Source organism: Ctenopharyngodon idella, chromosome 20 (assembly GCF_019924925.1).
Source record: "Ctenopharyngodon idella isolate HZGC_01 chromosome 20, HZGC01, whole genome shotgun sequence".
In the NCBI taxonomy this organism is placed as follows: domain Eukaryota; kingdom Metazoa; phylum Chordata; class Actinopteri; order Cypriniformes; family Xenocyprididae; genus Ctenopharyngodon; species Ctenopharyngodon idella.
In genome coordinates, this window is record NC_067239.1 from 12,094,132 (window position 1) to 12,112,810 (window position 18,679).

General features: G+C 33.3%; 1 long non-coding RNA gene across 1 annotated transcript; it reads right to left on the reverse strand.

Moving 5' to 3' along the window:
* Nucleotides 1–1,136: 1,136 nt before the first annotated feature.
* On the reverse strand, nucleotides 1,137–11,750 carry LOC127502793 (uncharacterized). Its single transcript, XR_007926932.1, has 2 exons — nucleotides 11,596–11,750; nucleotides 1,137–5,448 (listed from the first exon to the last, which is right to left on the reverse strand). It is a non-coding gene; the product is annotated as an uncharacterized LOC127502793 (long non-coding RNA).
* Nucleotides 11,751–18,679: the final 6,929 nt, after the last annotated feature.

Below are 18,679 nucleotides of genomic sequence, written 5' to 3' on the forward strand. Positions count from 1 at the left end.
TGCTTCCCCATGATGTGTAATGTAGCATTTATTACAAGCTGAAGCTTCTAGAATTTAATCAATATCCTACTTCTAGTGAGTGTTATTTTGATATATAATTATGGAACATAGAATGTTGCCCCTGCCATCCAGTTTTAAGGTTCCCTGTTTAGCCATCAGTATGAATAAATGAAATGAGTAGTTCTGATATATTACATTGCATAGCACCCTATTATTACTTCCATACCTCTTTTTTTGATGTAATGACTAGTCAGTTTCAGGTTGAATGAAAAGCCAAGTGTGTACAACAAAATTACCATTGATTATTTTTTATTAATTTCAATACTGATACTGAACCCCTACAGAATCCATCATAGTGTAACGCTGATTCAGCAATATTACCATTGATTATATTTGTTAATTTCAATATTGATTCAACTTCAGTGATGTAGAATCAATCATAGTGTAATGTTGATTCAATAGCATTACCATTGATTTTTTGTTCACCATTTCAACATTAAATGTGGGTGCAAGCGTGATATTGAACCAACATCACTTCATAACATTGATTCAATGACATTATCATTGAATTTTTGTTGAAATCTCACCATTGTTTCAACATTAAATGCAGGTGCAAACGTGTTACTGAACTAACATCATTTCATAATGTTGATTCAATGATATTATCATTGATTTTTTATTGAAATCTCAAAACTGTTTCAACAATAACTGAGGGTGCAAATATGTTGAAAAATATCACTTTGTAATGTTGAATCAATAATATATTTGTGAAATGAATCATTGAATTGTGTTTGAAATCTCAACATTGCTTCACCATTAACTGAGGGTGCAAGAGTGATACTGAAGGAACATCACTTTGTTATGTTAATTTAATGCAATTAGCGTTGAGTCCATCAACACGGACTCAACATTGTTTCAATGATTACATGCTATCTGGGTATATATATATATATATATATTAGTAGCTTATTTTGTGAAATTCAGAGTTGGTCTGTTTTTCTGAATAGTTTGTTGATTGTTTTCATCGTTATGTCTGTGTGTGTTACTTATACTGTAGTTCAGTAGTTCAAGTCTTTTTGTGCATTTGTTTCACAATTCTACAGAATATCCTATTGCCACAACACTGGATCTCATGCTGTAGCTGTAAATTTTCCTTTATTTCAAGCAAATTACAAAACACATGCATCATTTTCTCAAAACACTGTGCACAAAATTCTTAAATGTTTTCACAGTAGTTCATACAGCCAACCAAAACTTTAATGTATAAGGAAAAAACAACTGCAGCTCTTTTTATTGGTTTTACCAAAACCACAATCATTTGTGCACCATTTTTCCAAACACAACAATCAAAACTGTTATTTGTTAAATCCTCAATTGCATGTGTAATGTTCTCAATTAGCCCTAAATAAATATCTGCTGAGTTAGTAATACACACAACACAGAAAATGCAAATTCAGCGAAATTGTGTAGTTGTGTGGGACAATGTTCAATTTCACCATTCAGCACTGGTGCAAGAGTGGTTCGAGCATCACCCACATTTCAGGATGGTGTTCCTTCCAGCATATTCTTCTCTTGGAGATGGAAAGTATGTGATCGCAATCCTTACCAAGTAAGTCTTCTTCGAGTGATGGAAGAGGCCTGTGGAGAAGCTGCGGCACAAGGATGGATGCATGACTTGTGAAAATATATGTTGTGATGTTGATGAAATTCTTTGACCAGATGTAAATGAGAGGCAAGATCTATAAAGTTCATTGATTCAATGATTGCAGTGCATGTATTTATGTACTTTTTTTTTTTTTTTTTTTTTTTTTTTTTGGGTGAAAACTCATTGTTGTGTTCCAACACTAAACTCGTCATTAAATAACTTTAAAGAACATGAAAAACATGTATTTTCATCTATGTATTTGTATATCTACAGCTGAATTCAGATCAACAGAGAACACACTTGTATTTTTGATGTTAGTATTTATTTTTGATAAATGCATTACTAGAATAAAATGCAGTGCTTCATTATGCAGTCAATACTTAACTGTTTTGCCAACATAAGAGTGTTTAGTTTGTTGTGTTAATTGTTTTGAGAGCAACTATATTTGGAGAAATGTGTCAAATCGATTGAGAAAAACTGTAAGTGAATTAACGACATAACACATGACGATTACTGTATGTTACCATTAATAAGAAACCACCATCACCTGACCTTGTTTTGATCTTGGCTTCCTTTGCCACAACAAATGTGTTTTCTCAATACACCGTTACAGCAATCACAGCTGTTAACACTAAAATGTCAAGGGTCAAGTGCCCAGCTAATACTAATGCTAATACTATGGCTAATCACCACAATAGTGAAATTTTCAACAAAACATCAACATTAACTATAGAGCTAAACCTCTGTTAGTTCTCAATAGGAACTTTCGTACACATTAAATAAAGTCAAACTGGTTATTTGTGAAGCTGGTAATGCTGTTTTTTGGACTTGTTTAATCATCCTCTGGTATATTCATTTATTTGCAGTTGACTTCATCTCAGGCTGTGTTGCAGTCACATGTCCATATTGGTTGTCAAAGTAGCTAAACTAATGTGCGGGCTTCAGTGTATCTATCCATATACCCATTGATTTTCCAGTTTACTTTCTATAAAGACTTCTAGTTGACTAATTCTCTCTCGCCACCGCTCGCTGCTCGACCACTAATAACAAAAACCTCAATCAGTATTCACTCCATGTCAACATTATTTTAGTGTGCTTTTACAGTTTTTCTCAATCGATTTGACACATTTCTCCAAATGAATGCTGCTCTCAAAACAATTAACACAGCAAACTAAACACACTCTTATGTTGGCAAAACAGTTCAATATTGACTGCATAATGAAGCACTGCATTTTATTCTAGTATAGAATTGATCAAAAATAAATACTAACATCAAAACTATGTTTTGATGTTACATTTATTAAAAATAAATACTAACATCAAAACTATACAAGTGTAGTTGATTTGATAACTAATTCAGCTGTAGATACACTGTACAAAATTATTTTCATGACTTATTATCACAACATTTTTTCTTTTGTCAAATCAACTTAGATAATTAATGTGGTTCAGATAACATAATATTTTGAGTTTCTGTTGATGAAGCCAATCGCCTTTATTGTATTAACTCAAATTTTTAATTTCAATGAACTCAAAATATTAAGGCAGCCAGTTAACTTACTTTTTTAAGTTAAGCCAACATTTATTTTTTACAGTGTACACAAATACATTAATGAAAGAAGCCTACATGTTTTTTGTGTTCTTTAATCGTGTTCTTCAAACTTTAATGATGATTTTAGTTGTATAACAATGAATTTTTGCCCTGCCAAAAATAAATAGAATAAAATAAATAAGTAAATAAATGAATGTACTGCAATCATTGAATCAATGAACTTTATAGATCTTGCCTCTCATTTAAATCTGGTCAAAGAATTTCATCAACATCACAGCATAGATTTTCACGAGTCATGCATCGTGGGAAAAAAAAAAAAAAAAAAAACGTGAATGCTGGATCCATCGCTTTTAAGAATTTGTAAGGGTCACAATGATATACTTTCCATCTCCAAGAGGAAAATATGCTGGAAGGAACACCATCCGGATTTAATTTGATACCCGCCTGTACCCTGTCCTTCTACCTCTTCTCCCTCCTCTTACACCTTGCTCTCTCCTTCCCCTCTGTCCATGTCTTCTTATATTTTTTTCTCTTGCTCTTTAATACTATTGCCCTCCACTAACATCTCTTCTCCCTCTACTGCTCCATCTTCTCCTCTTCCTACAACCTCAGCTCTTCTTGCTCCATCTCCTCTTCCTATACCATCCATTCCCCTCATCTCTTTCTACCTCTTCCATATCCTCTCTAAAAACCTCTCACTCTTACCTCTTCCTTTTCCCATTATTCTTTTTTTTGTTGTTTTTCTTTTCCCCTTTTATTTATTGGTTTTTGTAATTGAGATAGCTGTGTAAACAATTATGAAATTTCCATTTTCTGTGCAGCTATTTCTTTGGGGTAAATTGAGAACATGCAAAATGCAACTGAATGCAATTTTGAAAACTCTAAACACAATTAGCACAACATCTGTCTGTTGTGACCATACCATTAACACAATTCATGTCGTTTTCACAAAAAATGCAGGCAATTAACACGTTTCTAAAAGGCTTACATTTTCTTTTCATGCAAGGTTACCCAATACCAAAATCATGGATCTTTCTCATCTTATTTGCAAATGCTTAAACACAGTATGTCAGAAATGAAGACCTAATGGTACAATCTTTAAATATAGTATAAAACCTCTACTTTTGCAACAACAGCAGCTCAAAAGTATTGAAAAAAATATATCAAACAAATATTGAAACAATTGATGAGCATTTTTAATTAGCAGATTCAGTTGGAGGCATAGTCAGGTGTTGAAGTTCTTTTCATTACATGAACATACAGTAAAATAGGACTCTTTGAATCAGATTTGTTCTGTGTAGATGCAGAACAACACAACACAAGAGCAGAGAGAGAAAAAAAATAATGTCTGGGTGAGGGAGAGGAATAGTTGTTAGAGGAGAGGAGTAAGATTGTGTGCTGAATTTGTGCATCTCTATGGTTTTCCCCCTTACACGTGTAGAACCTATGAAAGCTTATTTCTGCCATGAATAGAAAATAAAAAAGGTTTTATAAGATCTTTCTCATCTTATTTGCAAATGCTTAAACACAGCAAGTCAGAAATGAAGACCCAATGTTCTAATCATTAAATATAGTATAAAACCTATACTTTTGCAACAACAGCAACTCAAAAGTACTGAAAAAATATATAAAACAAATACTGAAACAATTGATAAGCATTTTTAATTGGCAGATCCCTGAAATATTGAGAAATAGTAGATTCTCAGTTGGAGGCATAGTCAGGTGTTGAAGTTCTTTTCATTACATGGACAGTAAGGACTCTTTGAATCGGATTTGTTCAGTGTGGATGAAGAACAACACAGAGGAGCAGAGAGAAAACAAACAAAACTTTTCGAAACAATTTATTGAGGTCAAAAAAAAAAAAGTCAATAAAAACAGTTATCAACTATAATTTTATAATTACTATTATACAACTTTCTAAACGTTTCTCTGTTCGCTGACAAAAATTATACACAAATATATAAAACATGTTCATGTGAAGACACGTTGATATATAAGAGACCTGAGTTTAGTTTATTTCTATCCCTTTCTCTCTCTCTCCAATCTTGTACATCATTCATATGTTTTATAACGTTAAATTATTCGTGACAAGAATTCCCTGAAATTTCACTTCTTGTCTTCTTTAAAGATTAACCCCGTGTATAGTTTCTTGTATAGATTTTTTTTTTTTTTTACTTTTGTCATATAGATCTGTCATATATATATAAAAAAATTCTGTACGGACTTTTATTAAATAAGGAAAAAAAAAAAACTATGAGCTGGCTGCAACGTCACTTGCCTATAGTTGAAGAAACTTGAGGAATTTATATTAGAAAACATACTAGAAATGTTCGCAGTTGTCCCATCAGTGTGGTCATGTTTTAATCTTTAATAGAGGATTGACACGTGTGTAGGAGACACTCTAAAAGCTCACCTTTGTCCCGCCCAAACGCAATACATCCTCCAGTGTAAACTCTTCTTCATTATTGTCATCCTCGGTGTGATCGCAGTCTTCATCGTCAAAATCCTCGTCATTCTTGATGTCCATGCTGTTGCTGCCCTTCTTACACGAGCGCTGATCGTGCTCCTCCATGATGTCCCGATGCACGTTTCCGCATGGACTCACAGAAACACGTGTGCGCACGATCTACAAGCAAAGTCCCTTTTTGCCTTTGAGATAAAATAAAAGCCTCTACTACGGCAACGGCTGCTGGTGCTGACTGCTTCTTCGCTGGGTTTTAATGGCCGTTGCAAACAAGCTGAATATGTGCATACTGCCATCTACTGTACTGACACTGCATTCATTATTTACTTATTTCTAGATTATAATTTAAGACGCTAAACATTGTAAATGCCTGACATCCTGAGGTTTGTAATTCTTTCCTAAATTCACTACTTTCTTTTTCGTGTTTAGGACATAGGCCTACTTGTTCTATAGTTTTTGCTTTGTGACAGTCATCACAAACCTGTATTATGCTTCCCCATGATGTGTAATGTAGCATTTATTACAAGCTGAAGCTTCTAGAATTTAATCAATATCCTACTTCTAGTGAGTGTTATTTTGATATATAATTATGGAACATAGAATGTTGCCCCTGCCATCCAGTTTTAAGGTTCCCTGTTTAGCCATCAGTATGAATAAATGAAATGAGTAGTTCTGATATATTACATTGCATAGCACCCTATTATTACTTCCATACCTCTTTTTTTGATGTAATGACTAGTCAGTTTCAGGTTGAATGAAAAGCCAAGTGTGTACAACAAAATTACCATTGATTATTTTTTATTAATTTCAATACTGATACTGAACCCCTACAGAATCCATCATAGTGTAACGCTGATTCAGCAATATTACCATTGATTATATTTGTTAATTTCAATATTGATTCAACTTCAGTGATGTAGAATCAATCATAGTGTAATGTTGATTCAATAGCATTACCATTGATTTTTTGTTCACCATTTCAACATTAAATGTGGGTGCAAGCGTGATATTGAACCAACATCACTTCATAACATTGATTCAATGACATTATCATTGAATTTTTGTTGAAATCTCACCATTGTTTCAACATTAAATGCAGGTGCAAACGTGTTACTGAACTAACATCATTTCATAATGTTGATTCAATGATATTATCATTGATTTTTTATTGAAATCTCAAAACTGTTTCAACAATAACTGAGGGTGCAAATATGTTGAAAAATATCACTTTGTAATGTTGAATCAATAATATATTTGTGAAATGAATCATTGAATTGTGTTTGAAATCTCAACATTGCTTCACCATTAACTGAGGGTGCAAGAGTGATACTGAAGGAACATCACTTTGTTATGTTAATTTAATGCAATTAGCGTTGAGTCCATCAACACGGACTCAACATTGTTTCAATGATTACATGCTATCTGGGTATATATATATATATATTAGTAGCTTATTTTGTGAAATTCAGAGTTGGTCTGTTTTTCTGAATAGTTTGTTGATTGTTTTCATCGTTATGTCTGTGTGTGTTACTTATACTGTAGTTCAGTAGTTCAAGTCTTTTTGTGCATTTGTTTCACAATTCTACAGAATATCCTATTGCCACAACACTGGATCTCATGCTGTAGCTGTAAATTTTCCTTTATTTCAAGCAAATTACAAAACACATGCATCATTTTCTCAAAACACTGTGCACAAAATTCTTAAATGTTTTCACAGTAGTTCATACAGCCAACCAAAACTTTAATGTATAAGGAAAAAACAACTGCAGCTCTTTTTATTGGTTTTACCAAAACCACAATCATTTGTGCACCATTTTTCCAAACACAACAATCAAAACTGTTATTTGTTAAATCCTCAATTGCATGTGTAATGTTCTCAATTAGCCCTAAATAAATATCTGCTGAGTTAGTAATACACACAACACAGAAAATGCAAATTCAGCGAAATTGTGTAGTTGTGTGGGACAATGTTCAATTTCACCATTCAGCACTGGTGCAAGAGTGGTTCGAGCATCACCCACATTTCAGGATGGTGTTCCTTCCAGCATATTCTTCTCTTGGAGATGGAAAGTATGTGATCGCAATCCTTACCAAGTAAGTCTTCTTCGAGTGATGGAAGAGGCCTGTGGAGAAGCTGCGGCACAAGGATGGATGCATGACTTGTGAAAATATATGTTGTGATGTTGATGAAATTCTTTGACCAGATGTAAATGAGAGGCAAGATCTATAAAGTTCATTGATTCAATGATTGCAGTGCATGTATTTATGTACTTTTTTTTTTTTTTTTTTTTTTTTTTTTTTGGGTGAAAACTCATTGTTGTGTTCCAACACTAAACTCGTCATTAAATAACTTTAAAGAACATGAAAAACATGTATTTTCATCTATGTATTTGTATATCTACAGCTGAATTCAGATCAACAGAGAACACACTTGTATTTTTGATGTTAGTATTTATTTTTGATAAATGCATTACTAGAATAAAATGCAGTGCTTCATTATGCAGTCAATACTTAACTGTTTTGCCAACATAAGAGTGTTTAGTTTGTTGTGTTAATTGTTTTGAGAGCAACTATATTTGGAGAAATGTGTCAAATCGATTGAGAAAAACTGTAAGTGAATTAACGACATAACACATGACGATTACTGTATGTTACCATTAATAAGAAACCACCATCACCTGACCTTGTTTTGATCTTGGCTTCCTTTGCCACAACAAATGTGTTTTCTCAATACACCGTTACAGCAATCACAGCTGTTAACACTAAAATGTCAAGGGTCAAGTGCCCAGCTAATACTAATGCTAATACTATGGCTAATCACCACAATAGTGAAATTTTCAACAAAACATCAACATTAACTATAGAGCTAAACCTCTGTTAGTTCTCAATAGGAACTTTCGTACACATTAAATAAAGTCAAACTGGTTATTTGTGAAGCTGGTAATGCTGTTTTTTGGACTTGTTTAATCATCCTCTGGTATATTCATTTATTTGCAGTTGACTTCATCTCAGGCTGTGTTGCAGTCACATGTCCATATTGGTTGTCAAAGTAGCTAAACTAATGTGCGGGCTTCAGTGTATCTATCCATATACCCATTGATTTTCCAGTTTACTTTCTATAAAGACTTCTAGTTGACTAATTCTCTCTCGCCACCGCTCGCTGCTCGACCACTAATAACAAAAACCTCAATCAGTATTCACTCCATGTCAACATTATTTTAGTGTGCTTTTACAGTTTTTCTCAATCGATTTGACACATTTCTCCAAATGAATGCTGCTCTCAAAACAATTAACACAGCAAACTAAACACACTCTTATGTTGGCAAAACAGTTCAATATTGACTGCATAATGAAGCACTGCATTTTATTCTAGTATAGAATTGATCAAAAATAAATACTAACATCAAAACTATGTTTTGATGTTACATTTATTAAAAATAAATACTAACATCAAAACTATACAAGTGTAGTTGATTTGATAACTAATTCAGCTGTAGATACACTGTACAAAATTATTTTCATGACTTATTATCACAACATTTTTTCTTTTGTCAAATCAACTTAGATAATTAATGTGGTTCAGATAACATAATATTTTGAGTTTCTGTTGATGAAGCCAATCGCCTTTATTGTATTAACTCAAATTTTTAATTTCAATGAACTCAAAATATTAAGGCAGCCAGTTAACTTACTTTTTTAAGTTAAGCCAACATTTATTTTTTACAGTGTACACAAATACATTAATGAAAGAAGCCTACATGTTTTTTGTGTTCTTTAATCGTGTTCTTCAAACTTTAATGATGATTTTAGTTGTATAACAATGAATTTTTGCCCTGCCAAAAATAAATAGAATAAAATAAATAAGTAAATAAATGAATGTACTGCAATCATTGAATCAATGAACTTTATAGATCTTGCCTCTCATTTAAATCTGGTCAAAGAATTTCATCAACATCACAGCATAGATTTTCACGAGTCATGCATCGTGGGAAAAAAAAAAAAAAAAAAACGTGAATGCTGGATCCATCGCTTTTAAGAATTTGTAAGGGTCACAATGATATACTTTCCATCTCCAAGAGGAAAATATGCTGGAAGGAACACCATCCGGATTTAATTTGATACCCGCCTGTACCCTGTCCTTCTACCTCTTCTCCCTCCTCTTACACCTTGCTCTCTCCTTCCCCTCTGTCCATGTCTTCTTATATTTTTTTCTCTTGCTCTTTAATACTATTGCCCTCCACTAACATCTCTTCTCCCTCTACTGCTCCATCTTCTCCTCTTCCTACAACCTCAGCTCTTCTTGCTCCATCTCCTCTTCCTATACCATCCATTCCCCTCATCTCTTTCTACCTCTTCCATATCCTCTCTAAAAACCTCTCACTCTTACCTCTTCCTTTTCCCATTATTCTTTTTTTTGTTGTTTTTCTTTTCCCCTTTTATTTATTGGTTTTTGTAATTGAGATAGCTGTGTAAACAATTATGAAATTTCCATTTTCTGTGCAGCTATTTCTTTGGGGTAAATTGAGAACATGCAAAATGCAACTGAATGCAATTTTGAAAACTCTAAACACAATTAGCACAACATCTGTCTGTTGTGACCATACCATTAACACAATTCATGTCGTTTTCACAAAAAATGCAGGCAATTAACACGTTTCTAAAAGGCTTACATTTTCTTTTCATGCAAGGTTACCCAATACCAAAATCATGGATCTTTCTCATCTTATTTGCAAATGCTTAAACACAGTATGTCAGAAATGAAGACCTAATGGTACAATCTTTAAATATAGTATAAAACCTCTACTTTTGCAACAACAGCAGCTCAAAAGTATTGAAAAAAATATATCAAACAAATATTGAAACAATTGATGAGCATTTTTAATTAGCAGATTCAGTTGGAGGCATAGTCAGGTGTTGAAGTTCTTTTCATTACATGAACATACAGTAAAATAGGACTCTTTGAATCAGATTTGTTCTGTGTAGATGCAGAACAACACAACACAAGAGCAGAGAGAGAAAAAAAATAATGTCTGGGTGAGGGAGAGGAATAGTTGTTAGAGGAGAGGAGTAAGATTGTGTGCTGAATTTGTGCATCTCTATGGTTTTCCCCCTTACACGTGTAGAACCTATGAAAGCTTATTTCTGCCATGAATAGAAAATAAAAAAGGTTTTATAAGATCTTTCTCATCTTATTTGCAAATGCTTAAACACAGCAAGTCAGAAATGAAGACCCAATGTTCTAATCATTAAATATAGTATAAAACCTATACTTTTGCAACAACAGCAACTCAAAAGTACTGAAAAAATATATAAAACAAATACTGAAACAATTGATAAGCATTTTTAATTGGCAGATCCCTGAAATATTGAGAAATAGTAGATTCTCAGTTGGAGGCATAGTCAGGTGTTGAAGTTCTTTTCATTACATGGACAGTAAGGACTCTTTGAATCGGATTTGTTCAGTGTGGATGAAGAACAACACAGAGGAGCAGAGAGAAAACAAACAAAACTTTTCGAAACAATTTATTGAGGTCAAAAAAAAAAAAGTCAATAAAAACAGTTATCAACTATAATTTTATAATTACTATTATACAACTTTCTAAACGTTTCTCTGTTCGCTGACAAAAATTATACACAAATATATAAAACATGTTCATGTGAAGACACGTTGATATATAAGAGACCTGAGTTTAGTTTATTTCTATCCCTTTCTCTCTCTCTCCAATCTTGTACATCATTCATATGTTTTATAACGTTAAATTATTCGTGACAAGAATTCCCTGAAATTTCACTTCTTGTCTTCTTTAAAGATTAACCCCGTGTATAGTTTCTTGTATAGATTTTTTTTTTTTTTTACTTTTGTCATATAGATCTGTCATATATATATAAAAAAATTCTGTACGGACTTTTATTAAATAAGGAAAAAAAAAAAACTATGAGCTGGCTGCAACGTCACTTGCCTATAGTTGAAGAAACTTGAGGAATTTATATTAGAAAACATACTAGAAATGTTCGCAGTTGTCCCATCAGTGTGGTCATGTTTTAATCTTTAATAGAGGATTGACACGTGTGTAGGAGACACTCTAAAAGCTCACCTTTGTCCCGCCCAAACGCAATACATCCTCCAGTGTAAACTCTTCTTCATTATTGTCATCCTCGGTGTGATCGCAGTCTTCATCGTCAAAATCCTCGTCATTCTTGATGTCCATGCTGTTGCTGCCCTTCTTACACGAGCGCTGATCGTGCTCCTCCATGATGTCCCGATGCACGTTTCCGCATGGACTCACAGAAACACGTGTGCGCACGATCTACAAGCAAAGTCCCTTTTTGCCTTTGAGATAAAATAAAAGCCTCTACTACGGCAACGGCTGCTGGTGCTGACTGCTTCTTCGCTGGGTTTTAATGGCCGTTGCAAACAAGCTGAATATGTGCATACTGCCATCTACTGTACTGACACTGCATTCATTATTTACTTATTTCTAGATTATAATTTAAGACGCTAAACATTGTAAATGCCTGACATCCTGAGGTTTGTAATTCTTTCCTAAATTCACTACTTTCTTTTTCGTGTTTAGGACATAGGCCTACTTGTTCTATAGTTTTTGCTTTGTGACAGTCATCACAAACCTGTATTATGCTTCCCCATGATGTGTAATGTAGCATTTATTACAAGCTGAAGCTTCTAGAATTTAATCAATATCCTACTTCTAGTGAGTGTTATTTTGATATATAATTATGGAACATAGAATGTTGCCCCTGCCATCCAGTTTTAAGGTTCCCTGTTTAGCCATCAGTATGAATAAATGAAATGAGTAGTTCTGATATATTACATTGCATAGCACCCTATTATTACTTCCATACCTCTTTTTTTGATGTAATGACTAGTCAGTTTCAGGTTGAATGAAAAGCCAAGTGTGTACAACAAAATTACCATTGATTATTTTTTATTAATTTCAATACTGATACTGAACCCCTACAGAATCCATCATAGTGTAACGCTGATTCAGCAATATTACCATTGATTATATTTGTTAATTTCAATATTGATTCAACTTCAGTGATGTAGAATCAATCATAGTGTAATGTTGATTCAATAGCATTACCATTGATTTTTTGTTCACCATTTCAACATTAAATGTGGGTGCAAGCGTGATATTGAACCAACATCACTTCATAACATTGATTCAATGACATTATCATTGAATTTTTGTTGAAATCTCACCATTGTTTCAACATTAAATGCAGGTGCAAACGTGTTACTGAACTAACATCATTTCATAATGTTGATTCAATGATATTATCATTGATTTTTTATTGAAATCTCAAAACTGTTTCAACAATAACTGAGGGTGCAAATATGTTGAAAAATATCACTTTGTAATGTTGAATCAATAATATATTTGTGAAATGAATCATTGAATTGTGTTTGAAATCTCAACATTGCTTCACCATTAACTGAGGGTGCAAGAGTGATACTGAAGGAACATCACTTTGTTATGTTAATTTAATGCAATTAGCGTTGAGTCCATCAACACGGACTCAACATTGTTTCAATGATTACATGCTATCTGGGTATATATATATATATATTAGTAGCTTATTTTGTGAAATTCAGAGTTGGTCTGTTTTTCTGAATAGTTTGTTGATTGTTTTCATCGTTATGTCTGTGTGTGTTACTTATACTGTAGTTCAGTAGTTCAAGTCTTTTTGTGCATTTGTTTCACAATTCTACAGAATATCCTATTGCCACAACACTGGATCTCATGCTGTAGCTGTAAATTTTCCTTTATTTCAAGCAAATTACAAAACACATGCATCATTTTCTCAAAACACTGTGCACAAAATTCTTAAATGTTTTCACAGTAGTTCATACAGCCAACCAAAACTTTAATGTATAAGGAAAAAACAACTGCAGCTCTTTTTATTGGTTTTACCAAAACCACAATCATTTGTGCACCATTTTTCCAAACACAACAATCAAAACTGTTATTTGTTAAATCCTCAATTGCATGTGTAATGTTCTCAATTAGCCCTAAATAAATATCTGCTGAGTTAGTAATACACACAACACAGAAAATGCAAATTCAGCGAAATTGTGTAGTTGTGTGGGACAATGTTCAATTTCACCATTCAGCACTGGTGCAAGAGTGGTTCGAGCATCACCCACATTTCAGGATGGTGTTCCTTCCAGCATATTCTTCTCTTGGAGATGGAAAGTATGTGATCGCAATCCTTACCAAGTAAGTCTTCTTCGAGTGATGGAAGAGGCCTGTGGAGAAGCTGCGGCACAAGGATGGATGCATGACTTGTGAAAATATATGTTGTGATGTTGATGAAATTCTTTGACCAGATGTAAATGAGAGGCAAGATCTATAAAGTTCATTGATTCAATGATTGCAGTGCATGTATTTATGTACTTTTTTTTTTTTTTTTTTTTTTTTTTTTTGGGTGAAAACTCATTGTTGTGTTCCAACACTAAACTCGTCATTAAATAACTTTAAAGAACATGAAAAACATGTATTTTCATCTATGTATTTGTATATCTACAGCTGAATTCAGATCAACAGAGAACACACTTGTATTTTTGATGTTAGTATTTATTTTTGATAAATGCATTACTAGAATAAAATGCAGTGCTTCATTATGCAGTCAATACTTAACTGTTTTGCCAACATAAGAGTGTTTAGTTTGTTGTGTTAATTGTTTTGAGAGCAACTATATTTGGAGAAATGTGTCAAATCGATTGAGAAAAACTGTAAGTGAATTAACGACATAACACATGACGATTACTGTATGTTACCATTAATAAGAAACCACCATCACCTGACCTTGTTTTGATCTTGGCTTCCTTTGCCACAACAAATGTGTTTTCTCAATACACCGTTACAGCAATCACAGCTGTTAACACTAAAATGTCAAGGGTCAAGTGCCCAGCTAATACTAATGCTAATACTATGGCTAATCACCACAATAGTGAAATTTTCAACAAAACATCAACATTAACTATAGAGCTAAACCTCTGTTAGTTCTCAATAGGAACTTTCGTACACATTAAATAAAGTCAAACTGGTTATTTGTGAAGCTGGTAATGCTGTTTTTTGGACTTGTTTAATCATCCTCTGGTATATTCATTTATTTGCAGTTGACTTCATCTCAGGCTGTGTTGCAGTCACATGTCCATATTGGTTGTCAAAGTAGCTAAACTAATGTGCGGGCTTCAGTGTATCTATCCATATACCCATTGATTTTCCAGTTTACTTTCTATAAAGACTTCTAGTTGACTAATTCTCTCTCGCCACCGCTCGCTGCTCGACCACTAATAACAAAAACCTCAATCAGTATTCACTCCATGTCAACATTATTTTAGTGTGCTTTTACAGTTTTTCTCAATCGATTTGACACATTTCTCCAAATGAATGCTGCTCTCAAAACAATTAACACAGCAAACTAAACACACTCTTATGTTGGCAAAACAGTTCAATATTGACTGCATAATGAAGCACTGCATTTTATTCTAGTATAGAATTGATCAAAAATAAATACTAACATCAAAACTATGTTTTGATGTTACATTTATTAAAAATAAATACTAACATCAAAACTATACAAGTGTAGTTGATTTGATAACTAATTCAGCTGTAGATACACTGTACAAAATTATTTTCATGACTTATTATCACAACATTTTTTCTTTTGTCAAATCAACTTAGATAATTAATGTGGTTCAGATAACATAATATTTTGAGTTTCTGTTGATGAAGCCAATCGCCTTTATTGTATTAACTCAAATTTTTAATTTCAATGAACTCAAAATATTAAGGCAGCCAGTTAACTTACTTTTTTAAGTTAAGCCAACATTTATTTTTTACAGTGTACACAAATACATTAATGAAAGAAGCCTACATGTTTTTTGTGTTCTTTAATCGTGTTCTTCAAACTTTAATGATGATTTTAGTTGTATAACAATGAATTTTTGCCCTGCCAAAAATAAATAGAATAAAATAAATAAGTAAATAAATGAATGTACTGCAATCATTGAATCAATGAACTTTATAGATCTTGCCTCTCATTTAAATCTGGTCAAAGAATTTCATCAACATCACAGCATAGATTTTCACGAGTCATGCATCGTGGGAAAAAAAAAAAAAAAAAAAACGTGAATGCTGGATCCATCGCTTTTAAGAATTTGTAAGGGTCACAATGATATACTTTCCATCTCCAAGAGGAAAATATGCTGGAAGGAACACCATCCGGATTTAATTTGATACCCGCCTGTACCCTGTCCTTCTACCTCTTCTCCCTCCTCTTACACCTTGCTCTCTCCTTCCCCTCTGTCCATGTCTTCTTATATTTTTTTCTCTTGCTCTTTAATACTATTGCCCTCCACTAACATCTCTTCTCCCTCTACTGCTCCATCTTCTCCTCTTCCTACAACCTCAGCTCTTCTTGCTCCATCTCCTCTTCCTATACCATCCATTCCCCTCATCTCTTTCTACCTCTTCCATATCCTCTCTAAAAACCTCTCACTCTTACCTCTTCCTTTTCCCATTATTCTTTTTTTTGTTGTTTTTCTTTTCCCCTTTTATTTATTGGTTTTTGTAATTGAGATAGCTGTGTAAACAATTATGAAATTTCCATTTTCTGTGCAGCTATTTCTTTGGGGTAAATTGAGAACATGCAAAATGCAACTGAATGCAATTTTGAAAACTCTAAACACAATTAGCACAACATCTGTCTGTTGTGACCATACCATTAACACAATTCATGTCGTTTTCACAAAAAATGCAGGCAATTAACACGTTTCTAAAAGGCTTACATTTTCTTTTCATGCAAGGTTACCCAATACCAAAATCATGGATCTTTCTCATCTTATTTGCAAATGCTTAAACACAGTATGTCAGAAATGAAGACCTAATGGTACAATCTTTAAATATAGTATAAAACCTCTACTTTTGCAACAACAGCAGCTCAAAAGTATTGAAAAAAATATATCAAACAAATATTGAAACAATTGATGAGCATTTTTAATTAGCAGATTCAGTTGGAGGCATAGTCAGGTGTTGAAGTTCTTTTCATTACATGAACATACAGTAAAATAGGACTCTTTGAATCAGATTTGTTCTGTGTAGATGCAGAACAACACAACACAAGAGCAGAGAGAGAAAAAAAATAATGTCTGGGTGAGGGAGAGGAATAGTTGTTAGAGGAGAGGAGTAAGATTGTGTGCTGAATTTGTGCATCTCTATGGTTTTCCCCCTTACACGTGTAGAACCTATGAAAGCTTATTTCTGCCATGAATAGAAAATAAAAAAGGTTTTATAAGATCTTTCTCATCTTATTTGCAAATGCTTAAACACAGCAAGTCAGAAATGAAGACCCAATGTTCTAATCATTAAATATAGTATAAAACCTATACTTTTGCAACAACAGCAACTCAAAAGTACTGAAAAAATATATAAAACAAATACTGAAACAATTGATAAGCATTTTTAATTGGCAGATCCCTGAAATATTGAGAAATAGTAGATTCTCAGTTGGAGGCATAGTCAGGTGTTGAAGTTCTTTTCATTACATGGACAGTAAGGACTCTTTGAATCGGATTTGTTCAGTGTGGATGAAGAACAACACAGAGGAGCAGAGAGAAAAAAATGTCTGGGTAAGGGAGAGGAATAGATGAAGGAGGAGAGAAGAAGTTGGATCAGGACAAGGGAGAAGAAGAGGTAGGGGAGAGGAGAAAGATTGTGTGCTGGATTGTGCATCTCTATGGTTTCCCCCGTATACATGTGGAACCTATGAAAGCTTATTTCTGCCATGAATAGAAAATAAAAAAGTTAATTGTGTCTTTTTATCTCACAATTCTGATTTTTTTCTCTCAATTCCTATAGTTTATATATCACAATTCTAAGAAAAAAAGTCATAATTGTGAGATGTAACTCACAATTGCAAAATAAAAAAAAAATAAATAAAAAAAATTGAATTGTGAGATAAAAAGTCACAATTACCTTTCATGCTTTTTTTATTCTGTGGGGGGAAAAAGCTTCCATAGTAACCAAAGGCCATGTATGTTGGATTTGTTGTTGATCAATGGCAGCAAATTCATGTTTTCATTTCAGTAAATGTTTCATATACAACGATTTTACTACAACGATTCCACTACCACTGTTCCATATATGCAGAATATGTTGTCTGCGTAGGGCACTAACTACCAAGGGGACACCATCCCACCCTCTATGGGGGCACCATCAACACCACACACAATTCCAGAAAGAGATTTCAACCAAGGGGGCAACTGAAGTTCTGCATAGGGGACCCATTTGACCAGTAGCTGCCCTGAGCAATTCTGCTATTTTCTTCTTCTTTTTTTCTACTGCATGTTCTATAAAGTAATGACTCATTCACTTTTAGATAGTATGTTGCCAAGAACGCACACATTCAACATTCAACCAAAATGTAACATGTAAGCATTCTACTTTTACTGCAGTAAAAGGAAACTGAATTTTAAAAAGTATGGATTTCATATTTTCTGCAGGCAGAACGAAACATGACAAGTAATGCAGTTTTCGTAATGCCATCAACAAGTATTTTGACAATCATTGCGCTTTGATTGACTATATGTTCATGTTGGGTAGAAAACTAGTGCTATGTTTTGACAGAACGACTCAATTTTGAATCAGGTTTGCTGTGTTTTGATAGAGTTAGTATATGTTGAAAAAGGTTTTTAGCATTTTGAAATGTAGAGTTTGTGTTTATTTAACAAAATATGGTTTTGGCCAGAAAATTAACTATTTGGCTAATTGTGTGATGTATGTGTGTTGCTGTGTTAAGAGTTTAGAAAAAGTACTTTAAGTATTGGTAAACGCTTGTTAGCAATTGTAAAAAACTGTAATTGGAATTCCAACCAAAAGGGTAACTGAAGTTCTGCATAGGGGACCCATTTGACCAGTAACTGCCCTGAGCTATTCTGTTACTTTCTTCTTTTTTTCAGCTGTACATTCAACTGTACATTCTATAATGTAAT